Consider the following 14,732-nt stretch of genomic DNA (forward strand, 5'->3'; position numbering starts at 1 on the left):
TAATGACTACCATCAGGTCATAACAATATTCAAAATGCCATTATGTTGTCGTCCTTTTATCACATTACACATGTATGTTTGTAACTTGCTGTCCCAGTATTTCTGGGAGTATACTGTTTCTAAAAAAACACTCAACTTTAGGAATCGCATCATCCCAAAACTCAAGGTCAGGCAAAATCCTTTCAACAAATATGTCATTGCGGTTCCACACAACAAAGTCACAGTACTCTGCATTTGCAATGTGAAGCTGTGCCTGAATTTGGTAATAGTAGTCATGAGTTGGGTCCAGTGTGACATTATCCCCGTCACTGATGAGGCAGAAGCCCTTCTCCCCAGCACGCATGCGCAGGTTGACCGCATCTTTCTGAGAGTGTGGGCACTAAAATCACAGTGATGAGAACAACAATCAAGATTTATCTGATGAAACAGTGAAGAAGCAAAGATGATGGGTGTGGTCTGTGTTATCATAATCTCTCATTGCCCAAAACAAATGTCTATTTGACACAGACAATAAAGCCTCATCTTATCTTAATTGAACAATAGATTAGAAATTAGAAAAGGTATTTCCTGCATTTTTACTCAGTTCACTGATTCTTATGGAAAGATGTCACACCTATGGCCTTGACTACAACAGAGTCAATACCTTAATCTCGCAGATGCCAGTTCCATGACAGTCACAAGTGACTATCCCATCAGGGGAGGACCCCATGTATGGCCACTTGGGGTTCAGCCAGAGACCGTTGTCCATACATGAGAAGCCTGCATGCTCCTGGCTCATAAGCTTCTCATATGCTCCTCTGGCTTGTGCTTCATGTTTGCATCCATAACTATAAACAGTACACATGCCAAACATGAAAAGGAAATTATTACTTAGTATTGGATGTGTAAAACAGTAAAGTGATGTATTATACAATATGCCATTACCCTAAACTATACTTAGTTCTTACCCTGTATAACCCTAGCCGTATAAGCCTATAACTAACCTCCATCTTCATAACACTTTTTTAGTTACAGTTATGGACAGTTTCATACCCCAAATCTTAACTCTGCCTTACCCTACATCAAACCCTAAATACCTTGTAGCAGCTGTGGTGAACCTATATGCCTCTGGATAGCATATGGCCTTGATCAAGCTCTTTGATGGTTGCTGGGGGTTGGTCTTAAGAACTTGTTTCAGCTTAGAGGCAGTTACGCATCCAGCCCTTTGCCTAAACCAAATACTGCTTGCACTCTGACTTCGAGTCGCCCTCTCTACAGCCTGGACTTGGGACAGGGTGAGCTCTTCAAGCTGGAAGTCCAGGCATAGCTCTTCAAGGTCTTTGGGGGGGAGCTGCAGTGTCTCTGGTGTTCTGTACTCAGGCACAGTTTTAGGAAGCATGCTAGACTGGGGGACAAATTCTTTGTGGTAAGGTTCCCTAGACATCAGTGCTGCACTCCTTGGACAGTTTTTGCTTAAACTCTCAAAAAACCTACAGTATGTCTCTGAATCTCTCTGCACTCTTGGGCATGGAAGTGATTTCCCAACCTTTTGTGTACTTGTGCAGCCATCAATGGAACACTCAAGCTTTCGTTTTTTTGACTTTGCTGAAGAGAAGTCAATCAGAGTTACTGGGCAAGCAGGAATCTGGAAAAATTAAGCCAAAGAAGATCATTAAAATTTAAAAAGCTCTTTTCCAAAACGCTATATATTCGTTTCCAAAAATATTCGAAATTGAACAGTGATGGCAGTGGAGTGAGTATGTGTGTTTTAGGCTGGGTATAGTGGTTGGTTGGCAGTGAAGTGTGTGTGTGTATGTTGGGTGGGGATGGAGGTGCCATGTGCTGGGTATAAAAGGAGTGGAAAGTAAGCAGTTCCATGTTGATGAAAATGTGGTGTGAGGAGTTGTGAGTATTGAGGAATGCATGAGAAATGTGAATATATAAAGTGCTGCAGTCAGGTGTGTGTGTGCGCAGAAAACAAGTGCTAGGGTGTTGAGGCATGCATGAGAAGGGTGTGATATACAGTATACGGTTCTGCAGTCATGGTTATGTTAGTCATGAAAAAGGAAATGGCTTTTAAATGCTGTTATAGCGTTTTGGAATAGAACTCTTCATTTATTAAAGTACTGCCTTTTGTCTGACCCCTCACCTGCAGCCTGCCCGGCTTGATTAGATCTACCAGGAGCTTGAAGCCCCCGCCGGTATAGCCTACAGGGTCATTGAGGCACTCAAGCTTCCCCACCACGACAAGGTAGCAGTATAGGGGAAGATATTTTATCCTACTGTCACATGAAGTCCCAATATAACATTCTTTATCCTACATTTTGCTTTTTGGCTTACCTTTTTAACATGAGATGGCATCAGCCACTTGCACTGCTCTGATGTGCATGTCGCTCTCATTTTCACCCCAGCTTCAACTGCAAAAAGAACAGCTCCAACGTGCGAGCATGATTCTGATAGTCTGGAAATAGAGCACATAATCTTTTTAACATGAAATGCAATATTTACAGTACATTTTGATGATGCATAGCTTACTAATACTAATGTGCAATGGCACTTTATTTGAAGTAACATGTTTATTCATTAACTCTTTCTCAACAGCCTATAGAGAAATCATTATCTAGGTGATGACATGACTGAATAGTTCTACCCTCTATCTGAAAAATGCATCTGAGTGTCATGAGGGATCTAAGGCAATCACACAAATTCTTAGCTGATGAATTCTTAGCTAAAAGAAAACACTCTCTCCCCACTACTACTGAAGTACACCTGCAAAATGCTAGCAGTGCCCTATGCGTATATGTGTGTGTGTGTGTGTGTATGTGTGTGTGTTCTCATTGCAATAACATCCTACTTAATTAGGCTACTAACCCTGCCATACAATTGCAATGAGCTGCAATCACTTCTCCATCCTCCTTTGCAATTACCCAAGTCTTCAGAGGTGTCTCGTTAGACCGCTGAGAATGGCTTACCTTGAAACAAACAACTGTCACTCTAACGAAGTCCTAAGGATGTGGCATGTTTGTTGACGTTAAAGCCGCTACCTGTTAGCGTGTTTAAGATAAAGCAATATAAGAACAAACACTCACCCTTGCAAACACCAAACTGTATCCATCACGGAGACGTTTTGTTCCAAGGTTGTGGACCCACCCGCTGACAAAAAAATTGTACGCCTCCAGACTCTTGAAAGCTTTCATTTGCTGCCTAGTGTAGTAAGAAGTCTGGAGGACCAAGTAGTTGGTGATATCCACAGCCTCGATAGTAGGCAACTCCTTTACTTCTGTGGTGTATTCGGACATTTTCAAAGAATACGGATCACGTCCGATATATTTTTTTAACTATCGGTTTATATCTCTCCCGAGAAACGGGATCTAAAGTTGCACAATAGCTGCTCTCCTGACTCTCCACAGTGTCCTCCATGTTTACTTCCGCCCTCCACTCAAAAATCGCGCTGCCTCCGCACGTCATCAGAACCACGTGACCGCAACCCAACTATTGAGGAAATTAATGACTGGTTGTGCCACAGTTTTCTCCAGCTAAACAAAAACAAAACTGAAGTAATAGTCTTTGGCGCCAAAGAAAAACGATTACAGGTCACCAGAGAACTTCAATCTATACACCTAAAAACCACAAACCAGGCGAGAAATTTGGGTGTAGTGATGGATGCAGACCTAAACTTAGAAAAACACATTAAGACAATAACAAAATCAGCTTACTATCACCTCAAGAATATTTCAAGGATAAAAGATCTGATGTCTCAACAGGACCTGGAAAAACTAGTCCATGCATTCATCTTTAGTAGGCTTGATTACTGTAACAGCATCTTTACAGGTCTACCTAAAAAATCAGTCAGACAACTACAGCTCATTCAGAACTCTGCTGCTCGAGTCCTCACTAAGACCAAAAAAGTGGACCACATCAGTCCAGCTCTGAGGTCTTTACACTGGCTGCCTGTCCGTCAGAGGATAGACTTTAAAGTTCTGATGCTGGTCTATAAAGCTCTGAATGGTTTAGGACCAAAATACATCAGTGACCTCCTGACCCAGTATGAACCTTCCAGATCCCTCAGGTCATCTGGATCCGGTCTTTTATCAGTTCCCAGAGTCAGAACCAGACACGGAGAAGCTGCATTCAGCTTTTATGCTCCTTATATCTGGAACAAACTCCCAGAAAACCTCAGATCAGCTGAAACACTCAGTTTATTTAAATCCAGGTTGAAGACTCACCTGTTCTCAGCTGCATTTGAATAAAGCACCAAATCCACACTTTTAAGCTTAAATTTCAAAACTAACATTTTAACTACTGATTTTATCTACTGTTCTGATTTTATCTGTTTTGATTTTATATACTGTTGTTTGTTTGTTTGTTTGTTAATTAGTTTGTTTGTTTGTTTGATTGTTTTAATCAATTTTAAATCATGCTTTTTATTTGTTTTTGTTTCTAATGTCTCTGTAAAGCACTTTGAATCACCTTGTTGTTGAATTGTGCTATACAAATAAACTTGCCTTGCCTTGCCTTACACTTGTCCTCCAGTTGAAGTTTCTCTTCTCCAATTTGTTGCATTTTTTTCTGGAGATGGTAGTTTTCCTTCCTACTCTCCTCTAATGCCCTTTGGAAGGATGAGACGACGCCATTTGGGGAAATTGGCCGGCCACGCCAGGAAGGAGAGGCGGCGTAATCTTTTTGAATTGGTTGTTTTTTTTCTTGGAAACATGTTGGAGTTGATTAATTAAGAAATTAATTGTCACAAACATCCCCAATATTATATAACAGACAACAGAAAACAAGACAGTTTTTTTTATACGGAATAGAACTACAATACAAGTTTGTTTTAATTATCCTACTTTTTATAAAAGATAACATTTAGGAAAGAATATGCATTTAATTAAAAAACTCTATTCATCTAAAGGGTAACAAAAAGGGGGAGCTTCCTGCTCGAAAATGTCCCCATTTTTCTGGGCGTGGGTGCTTAACTAGTTAAAAAGAACACAAACAAACAAACATCTGTCTCCTATTTTTTATGTCACACAGGAAAGAAGCTTCAATATCTGATGAGAAGACATTAATTTGTTGGTGTTTGTGGTGTTTGGTGCAGTTTTCTTGTTTTCTGGGTTGTTGTTTATTTACAGGGGAGATGAAGATCTCTAACAAGTTGATTTGTTCACATTTGCACATCTTAATTTTTAAGAGGAACGTGTTTGTTGAGTTTGTACACTATATGCATGTAAGGCAACCGTTTCCTTTTTCAGTATTTTGTGAGGTGCATTTTTCTCTGTTTTAACAAAAAACAGACATAAAAGACATTTAAGTCGACCTAAGATGATTTGTTTAAATTTCTACATGGTCTTACTGAGGTGATGCAAAGTGAAACATGCTTTCTTCTTTTTTGGTAATGTGCTGGAAAAGCTTGAAAATGGACCTTGAATGTGCTTAAACAGTGCTTGAATTTGACCCTGAAAGATGTGCATGAACCCTGATATTAATAAAAGGTTGACCTAACTGATCAAATAAAGTCTGTGCGGTTTAGTTGTTTCACTCATATTAAACCAAATGATGGTGTGGCGGCCTGTTCTAGTGTGAACTGAGAGAGGGTTTGAATGTAAGAGAGAGGGGGGGGAGGAAAAGGAGACCTAAAATGTAACCCCTGCAGCTCGACTGAGGAGGTGAGTTACATTAGTGCTTCCTCTTTATTAGAAAGCGGTTTGAGTGAATTAGAAGTCTTGTTTTTTTTGGAGGATATACTCATTAGTCATGCTAGGCATCCATCTGAACTCTATCAAAATAAAGGTGTATTTTAACTCATTTAAATTGTTTCTAATACCAGAGATATAGGACTATACAAAGTAGCTGCTGACATCTAAAACGACAGCACACTTATTGTGTCTTTCTTCACCTCATCACTTTTTTCTGTGTGTTTTTCTGTTGATGCCTTTCAAACAAAACTAGCCATGATATTTTCCACCTTCCTCCTCTGACAATTAATATCAGTTAACCCCAGATGTCTCATGCAGATATCCTAATTCTGTGTATGGTAATCTTGCACCATTAAACTGTTAGTGAATGAGGCAACAATAAAAGTGGGAAACGTGCATTAGCAGATCAAGTGGTGCCTGCTTATTTCCTGCTTTATGTGAGCTTCTGCTGTAGTTTATTATGTGCTTTTAGCCCCAAGAAACCAGCCTTTTACTGTGGCGCACAATAAGATCTTCTGATGTTTGGTGTCATCTTCCTGTGATCTCCTGAGAACAGGTGGATTAATTCACTTCAAGTTTATGTATGTAGCACCAAATCACAGCAGGCGCTGAACACTGTAAAGACTCTAGAATAATTATGGAGGCACATTTAAAGCTCCTATCCTTCTGTCCCACATACCTAAAAGTTAGTTATATGATAAATAGCCCCGTGTTTGTTTACTTGATTTGTAAAATGCAAAGTGGTGACTTTTTCTTTTCAAGTACGTCCTCATATGGAGACAGTTTTTTTAATGGCATAAAACAAGTCATTGTTTACAAAAATTAGTACATTTTATTGGGCAGAATGAGGTAAACAGTGAAGTATGAGAAAACAGAGCACGTCTCCGGAGACTATGGCAACTAGAATTATTGTATACGTGTGTGTATTAAGGACTGACACAGACAAAGAATGAATCAGACAATGAAGCAATGTCCTTTTTAAATGTTTATTAAAACCATTCAAGTATTGAGTCATGAATAAAACAGCAACCTCTGATCTGCTAATTGGGAAACAGAGGATGTCAGTGTATTTTTCAGTGCTAGTTGTCCAAATTGAGTAAGAGGACTTTACATTTGAATAGATTCGATTACAAGTTATATTTGGTTTTAATTGAATGAGTTTAATTTGATTTAAATCAAGCCAATTCACAACATATAAACTTGAAATATATGGTAAGATAAAGGTTGTGCAATAATACAGAGAAAGCCCCAATCAAATGATCCCCTATGAGCAAGAACTTGGCAACAGTGGGAAGGAAAAGCTCCATTTTCGGCAGAATCAGAATCAGGGAGGGGCCATCTGCCTCCACCGGTTGGGGTAAGAAAATGAAACTAAACTATAGGAAGACAAAGAGGAAAGATGTTCATGATATATATGAAACTTTCCGCTAGCCCTGACTAAAATATTGTTTTTGACAGGAAAGTATTGTTTCATTCATTTTTATTCCACGAGGTGGACAGCAGGAATAGAACAAACCAGATACTAAGAAAAAAAGTATATAATGAAATATTCTCGATATGCTAAAATTCCCACTGAGACTGGATAAGATTATTCTAAAACTGGCAAAAAATACAATTCTCTTCATGCACAAAAATCCCACCACTGGGCCCATCACATCCCAGCCCAGTTCGCATTCTGCATTGGAGTCCGTCGCTCGATACCACCGCGGCCAGTAGCGGTTCTTTAAACGGGCGACACGGGCGGTTGCCCGGGGCGGCATCTTGGTGGGGGGCGGCATCATGGGCATCGGCGAGAAAAAAAAAAAAAATTGCTCGTACTCATGCTGCCCCGACGTCAGCCAGCGCATATTGGGAATGGTACAGGCACCGATCGGTTTTCTATCACCCATTTGCTGGGAGTAAGGGCGCCCTCCGTTTGCGAGGTCGCCTGCTGCTTGCGGCACAGGGAGGAGAGGGCGGGGCGGCGGGGGATTCTCTGGCTGACCATCATCCCGGAAGCTGCCCTGGCTTATAGCCATGGCGACCCTCTCCCAACATGGCTGCACCCAGTGAACAACAATGAGACACTAGTGACAAATGCAGGCAGTGGTGTACATCTGCCCTGATGTCAATCACATGCGTTGTCTCCTACTGTCGCCGTTCCTGCTGTCGGGACTGGGTCACCACATCACGCTGACCGGTCTCCAGACGAGGCATCTCTCTTTTCCACCTGGCCTTCATGCGTTCCTCTTCCAATCTAGGGCCTGTCTCCTTCCAGTGCTCAGCTTGCTTCCTTTTAATACGACCTTTAAAAAGCTGAAAGGACACCTATGGACACACCCATGCCTCAACATGTGATCTCTATCAGCTAATTTGTCCCATTGCCAGCCAATCCACAGTGGATTAAAACAATGTAAAATAACACACTGAAACAATGTGATACAAACAGAATAAAATCATGCAAATAAAAACTACACTCACAAATAAACACTAAAATCAGAAAAAACCCCAATATAAACGATGAATACAAATTTCTACTGTGTGAAACAGTTTCACTCTTTGAATATTTTTCATTTCTTACAATCAGAATTCTCCAATAGATTTTTAGAAGAAAATTATTTTCTTTCATGCATCACCAACTGAACCTTTTATGTTAACGTCTCAATCTCCAGCCTAACCTCATTGAATTTTGCTTAGCAAAGTACTTTTCAACTCTAATAATTAGTAAGATTATATTTCTTATCATCTGTTGGTCGTCTGACCTGATAAACTTCAATGAGCATTATAACACAGGAATGATTGTCTCTAAAAATGGGCTCTTGCACGCTTGCAGACATTTTTCCATCACAACTTATGGATGATGAATGATTTGATTAAAGCTGTGAAACATTACTGATAAACTTCATGTGATGTTACATTAAAGCCAATTTTCTATTAAAATCAGGGTCTTTTCTAGCTGACCTCTGACCTTTGAGCAGTAGTGTGTACTGTATGCTTGTATGTAACTGTATCTGACCTGGATTTTATCACCAGTTTCAAATAAGAATCTTCTTTAAAGTCTGTCTTTCAATACAAAATAAGTTAAACTTTATCAAGGCTGATGGTAAATTGTCCCTAACAAATCCACTTTATTGCGTGCTCATTGACTTTCTCCTATCAGAACTGTTTAACAAGTCCACTTTATACATGCTTATTAATCTATCACGCTTATCAGTGGCTCATGGTTGCTTAAAGCCTATGTCTGAACTTGACCACAGAGCCAGAGCATCGTTCAATCTTGGCAACAGCTCCCGGATGACAAACTCCACTTTCTCTGCATCAAGACAGCTCATAACTTTTTAACAGTGTCTCTCTGTCCTCATACTTCTATACATTCTTAACAGTCTGTCCCTGTCCTGGTACTCCTACATCATCTGCTATAATCAAAAACCATGGACTCTCACTGCAATGTACGCTACAGCTAAAAAGTTTAAAGCAACAAAACAACCTGAAGAGTCAGTCGCAGCCGAAAGATTCGGATCTTTTTAGTGAGTCGAGCCGAAAGTGCCGGTTCTCTAAAAAGAGCCGGAAATCCCATCACTAGTTTCTTGAGTAATGAAAGTAGTAGCAGTTTAACCAATAGCTGCTCCCTGAACCTTACTTTCGTTTTCGTGTCAAAGTGAAAGTGAACTAAAAGGCACATACGCTGAGTGTGTCTGGTTTGGTGACGACTGTTTTTAAACCCATAAAGCCAACAGTTAACATTGCAGTTAAAATACATTAAATGTGAACACCTTCGGAGAAGTCTGCGTTGAAAGGTGAGTGTTCCGTGTGTAATGACAGGACTTCAGCCTTTAACCCTCGCATATTCGTCTTGTAGCCTATATAATTTGAACGTTGCTAGTTTTGCTTTTAAACACTGTTTTTTACAGACTGCAACCAATATCCTCACAGTCTTGACTTTAAATGACAATACTTACCGTAAAACTACATACACAGGTTCTTAAGCTGCTTCCTAATGTCCCCCTCCAGGCAGCCCTGGGGTTTTCTTAGTGTTAAATTGTTTCATTCTGAACTTCTTTCTGCTAAATTGTGAGTGTGAATTATGATTTATGAGGATACGTAGTTTAAAAAGTGAACATGAGATCATTAGTTCGGAGCCAATCGCGTGAGATCAAGAGCGTTTCCGTTTCTATTATCCACACTTTTCCAGCGTTGTAGCAGTTTGGAAACAAACTAGCCCAACTACCTTCTCATGGAAAGAGTAATCGCTGTATTTGGCCTCCCTAAGCACACAGAGTTAGTCTGCACAATAGCACAAGGCATGTTGCAACAGCATGCATTATTTTGAACAGTGCCGCAGAAAGAGGGGTACTACTGCCTGCACCTTTTGTTAAATAGATCTGGTCAAGTGTGCAGAGGACAAGGACGGACCATCAAGCAACCTGATACTTTAAAACAATCTCCAAAAGCTGATTCTGTTCATCTGGACAAAACGCTACGTAGAGATGAACAGAATCAGCTTTTGGAGATTTACTTTCCTGGATGATTGAGAATGCATCAAGACACTTTAAAACAATGATATTTACTTGGAATAAAATTCATTCGAATTTATATGTATATATATATAAATCCTTATTAGAAATTCAACCTGTCCTTCAGTAAGCAATGTGCAGTTTGCAGGGGTTCCCAGCCACAGAACCCAAGTGATTACTCAAAGAGAAAATTTTTAATGATTAGAGCATTACAATATTTTGCTTCTGAGGACCAAGGCTTTCTTGTATTTTTTTTTTTAATTGGTCTTGAGCAACAGATCTCCAGGCTTTGACAGTCTTTCAAAGTTTTTCTATGAATATTGGCATTTTCACTACAGGCCTTGTAGAATATTAACACTTAGATAAACCTATGTCTGGCTATATGTAATTTCATTGTAGTATTGTTACTTAGACTGAAGAACATGGGATTAGTGGTTTCACCAATATATAATCTCTACCATTTTGAAGATTATTGCTTTGCAGTCTAGAGTGCAATCTTCCCGCATAGTCTGTCCATGCTTTTTTCTATGCTGACTGTCGGACAGCTGTCATGTGATCTTTAGCCTAAGTCCTTACCTAACAAAACATTCAAACAATTCTATGATCATATTACGATTTCAAAGTCTCCGTACGCCAGTATTTTAAATACACTGATACTGTACACAAACCTTAACACCAAGGACTCCTACTGGCCACACGGGCCAGCCAATGGATGGATGGAGGGTTTAGTGTTTCATTGAACCTAAAGACTAATCTGCACACAAATTTCTAGTAATTTTTTTTTCTTCTGTCTTTCTTTTTTACTGTGCTTCTTTCTTTAAATCGGGACATGATAGTGTGTCTAATCGTGTCTTGTAGCCTGTAGGGTTTGTGATTTTACCAACTAGGTGTTGGACAAGTATTTGGTTGCCTGTTTCTTCAAAGTACTTATCCGGGATCTTTTTTTTCTTCAGTCCTGGAGTTAAAACAAAAGTTCTTCTTGATATCCTGATGTCATGTCTTGTCTTTAAATATCCCAGACATGAAGAGCCACAAACACCATGACAGCTCTCAGATGAAAGAAGCCCTCCAGTATGATACACAGCAAAATCCTCAAAAGGAGAAAGAAAAGCATGAAAAAGAACAGCACAGCAATGATAGCACAAATCAAGACAGCTTCTTGCCATCCTCTTCAAGAATTTGCAGTGCAGAGAATGTAAAAGACGGACAAGCAGAGTGTCAACAGAAGGAACGGACTTCATCTTGCTGTCAGCTGAAGGATATGAGGCGACTTCAACATGGAGACATGAAGCTGGGTCCCCTAAGATTCGACAAGAGACACACAGTCCTCATAGATGTAAGACCAACTCATTTAGTTATTTATTAATTCCTATTAGTATTGATGTAGTTTTACAGTGCCAGAGCTGATAGGTGGGCAGGTACAAATTTGCAAAGACAAAGGCAAAGTGATACTGGAAAACTTTAACTCAGGAGGTAGAGAAGGTTATCTACAAATTGGAAGGTTGGTAGTTTGATCCCTGGCTCCTCCAGTCTGCATACCAAATAACCTTGATCACAACAATAACCCCAAGTTGCTCTCTAATGCAGGTAAAGAATAAATATACATGAATGCCAGATAGAAAAAAGTGTTTGTGTGAGTGATGTATGTTGTATAAAGCGCTTTGAATTCTTTATAAGAACTAGTCCATTTACCATAAAGAGAACAAAGGATGCAAAGACAAAAACATAGAAATAAAGGAAAAATCACAATTGGTCACCAACTACTGCCTGCGTAACAAAACGTTAAAAAAAACTGATACACAAAAATCAAATCTTGCTATGTTGTTTGTATGAGACCATGAGTGTCTCTGCATGTGTGTTAGTCATGAAACATAATTGATGAGAAACTGCAACAATGTCCTCTGGAAGTCAGCGGCAGACAGAGAAAGGCCCAGGAGACCCACTGTCCACAGCCCCTCAAGAGCAGTGAAGACCTGAGGCCAGATGTCATGATGATAACTGCATGCCCATCCCTGCATAAGGAAGAGGGAGGCTCCAGACAGAGTCCCCATGGTCAAAGAACCATGGAGAACCATTGGATGATTTATTGGAAAAGAGGTATTGGTTGTGTTCTTGAAATTATACTTTTTATCTTTCAGGTGGATACTTTCAACTCTCAACGGATATTTGTATCTCAGAAAGGGAGAGATCTATGGCACAGCAACTTTGTGAAGATGCCTTGTTCACAGGCAAGTATGGCTTCCTCATTGCAAAAGGATTCACTTATTATTCAGGAGAAATAAGTAAGTAACCAAGTAAAGTTTAGTGGCTGTCACAAACCAGAACTCAAAGTGACTAAAAGAAATAAAGACCTCAGAAAATTAAACTGCCATTAATAGCAATATTAAGTCAATTTAAGACACAAGCCTGTGATTCAAGACTATGAGCAGATGTGTTTTACAAGAAGAGTTTTACATTTGGATCCTGCTCCTCCTGCCACACAGCAAGCCCATTTAAGCCTAATCTTAAAAGTAGAGATCCAAACTGGAAGCTGGCTCCACAGAGGAGGGGCCTGAAAGATTCAAGGCTCTGCCTCCCATTCTACTTTCTGATATTTTAGGAGCCAAGTTGATCAGCTGTCTGAAAGCGATGCACTCTAATGGGGTGATACAGTACTATAAGTTCTTTAAGATAAGATGCAACCTGATTATTCAAGACCTTGCATGTTAGGAGAAGGGTTTTAAATTCAATGCTGGATTAACAGGGAAGAAGAGAAGATGAAGAGAAGCTAGTATAGGAGAAATATGCTCTCTCTTTCTAGTCCCTGTCAGTACTCTTGCTGCAGCATTTTGGAGCAACTAAGGGCTGTTCAGGGAGTTTTTGTGACATGATACGAATGAATTACAGCAGTCCAGGCCAGAAGTAATATATGTATGACGTTTTTCAGCATCACTGAAAAAGTTAATACCAACAGCATGCTCTAATCGCTGTAATAAAATATTACGGTCAGCAGTATCGAATGCAGCACTGAGGTCTAGCAGGACAGGCACAGAGATAAGTTCACTGTCAGAGGTTTTTCAAACCTGCGAGACATGTTATACAGGTTTTTAGGCATTCAAGAGCCAGTGGAGGCTAAGAATTGCTTTGGGTAGGTTGCAAGAGGTGTATTATCTAGGTAGCTGGAGAAAAGCAGACTGCAAGAAGTTGGTGTTGATGTACAGTGACGTGCATGTTGTTCACACAGTAGTAATTCAAACTAATGAGCAAGCCACAGGGTACTGAAATATATGTATTAAAATAACTGTCACTAGTCGCTAGTATCCATGATCTCATTCTTTCGGTCACTACTCACAGTTTATGCCCACAAGTGAGGAGAGGGACCTAGATCGACTGGTAAATCAACAGTTTCATTTTTAGAGACAGCTGTGTCCTCAGCAAGGTGGACAGCAGTACAACATGTATATCTCTGCGTCCTGTTAATTTAAACATATTCCATTATCTCTTATCTCATCTTAAATATCTTTCAAATGGTTCATTAAAAATGAGTTCTGTCATTCTGTCATCGGGTGATTGCAGCTATTGGGCGATCGTGGCTCAAGAGTTGGCAGTTCGTCTTGTAATCGGAACGTTGCCGGTTCAAGCCCCGGCTTGGACAGTCTTGGTCGTTGTGTCCTTGGGCAAGACAGTTCACCTGTTGCCTACTGGTGGTGGTCAGCGGGCCCGGTGGCGCCAGTATTCGGCAGCCTCGCCTCTGTCAGTGCTCCCCAGAGTGCCTGTGGCTGCAGTGTAGCTTGCCATCACCTAGGGTTGTGCGATATGACCAAAATCTCATATCCCGATATAAGAATTCTATCGTCCGATAACGATATAAATCACAAAAATATAACATTTTCTGTGAATCTCGGGCAGCTCGTCTTGTGGGAAGTGTTTCCAGCTGCGCGTCATGTAGCTGGAGTCGAGTGTTTTAACCGATGCATGAAACGATACATTTTTAGACATAAGTTGTAACAGCCGCCGTTTTCTTTGTGTTATTTATTACACGGCGTGCTGCGGGAAAAGCCTGTTCTAACGTTTGAGTCTAAGGTTAATTGTTGTAGCACCTGGCAGCTCTTTTTTAATTCTCATCTGTAAATAATCTGCTGTTTCACATCATTCAGTTTATTTTGAAAAGTCTCAACAGGATTTTGAGCTTTATTGTGAAAGGTTTATGTGGAAAATAAACGAGCGGACAGGCTATGGTGTTACCGTCGTTGTTGCTAACCACAAAGCATAAAAACAGGCGCTTTTCCGTCCATAGTGTGGTTATATAAAATATAAGAGAAAGAGAGAACTTTAAGAAATTAATGTAGCAACTACAGTGACCATCAAAACAATGAAAAAATATTGCCGTAAACAGTTTATTTTGCGACACCACAAAACAAATGATAGTGTAAAATGAAACGATAGATGTTTTTATATCGTCATCCGATATATATCGTTATATCGAACAGCCCTACCATCACCAGTGTGTGAATGGGTGGATGACTGGATGTGTAAAGCGCTTTGGGGTCCTTAGGGACTAGTAAAGCGCTTTACAAATACAGACCAT

The 14,732-nt window shown here is 40.1% G+C and overlaps 2 long non-coding RNA genes across 4 annotated transcripts; one reads left to right on the forward strand and one right to left on the reverse strand.

Annotated features, from left to right (window-relative positions):
• Positions 1-39: 39 nt before the first annotated feature.
• LOC113025251 (uncharacterized) lies at positions 40-3,257 on the reverse strand. Of its 3 annotated transcripts, none has more exons than XR_013910286.1 (5): positions 3,069-3,257; positions 2,320-2,440; positions 1,526-1,624; positions 644-827; positions 40-379 (listed from the first exon to the last, which is right to left on the reverse strand). It is a non-coding gene; the product is annotated as an uncharacterized LOC113025251 (long non-coding RNA). The 3 variants fall into 3 exon arrangements; XR_003272776.2 differs by lacking the exon at positions 3,069-3,257 and adding an exon at positions 2,851-2,964; XR_013910285.1 differs by lacking the exon at positions 3,069-3,257 and having other exon boundaries at positions 2,320-2,842.
• Positions 3,258-9,301: 6,044 nt separating this feature from the next.
• On the forward strand, positions 9,302-12,440 carry LOC145429661 (uncharacterized). Its single transcript, XR_013909929.1, has 3 exons — positions 9,302-9,448; positions 11,185-11,501; positions 12,304-12,440. It is a non-coding gene; the product is annotated as an uncharacterized LOC145429661 (long non-coding RNA).
• Positions 12,441-14,732: the final 2,292 nt, after the last annotated feature.

This window comes from Astatotilapia calliptera, chromosome 7, assembly GCF_964374335.1.
Source record: "Astatotilapia calliptera chromosome 7, fAstCal68.1, whole genome shotgun sequence".
In the NCBI taxonomy this organism is placed as follows: Eukaryota; Metazoa; Chordata; class Actinopteri; order Cichliformes; family Cichlidae; genus Astatotilapia; species Astatotilapia calliptera.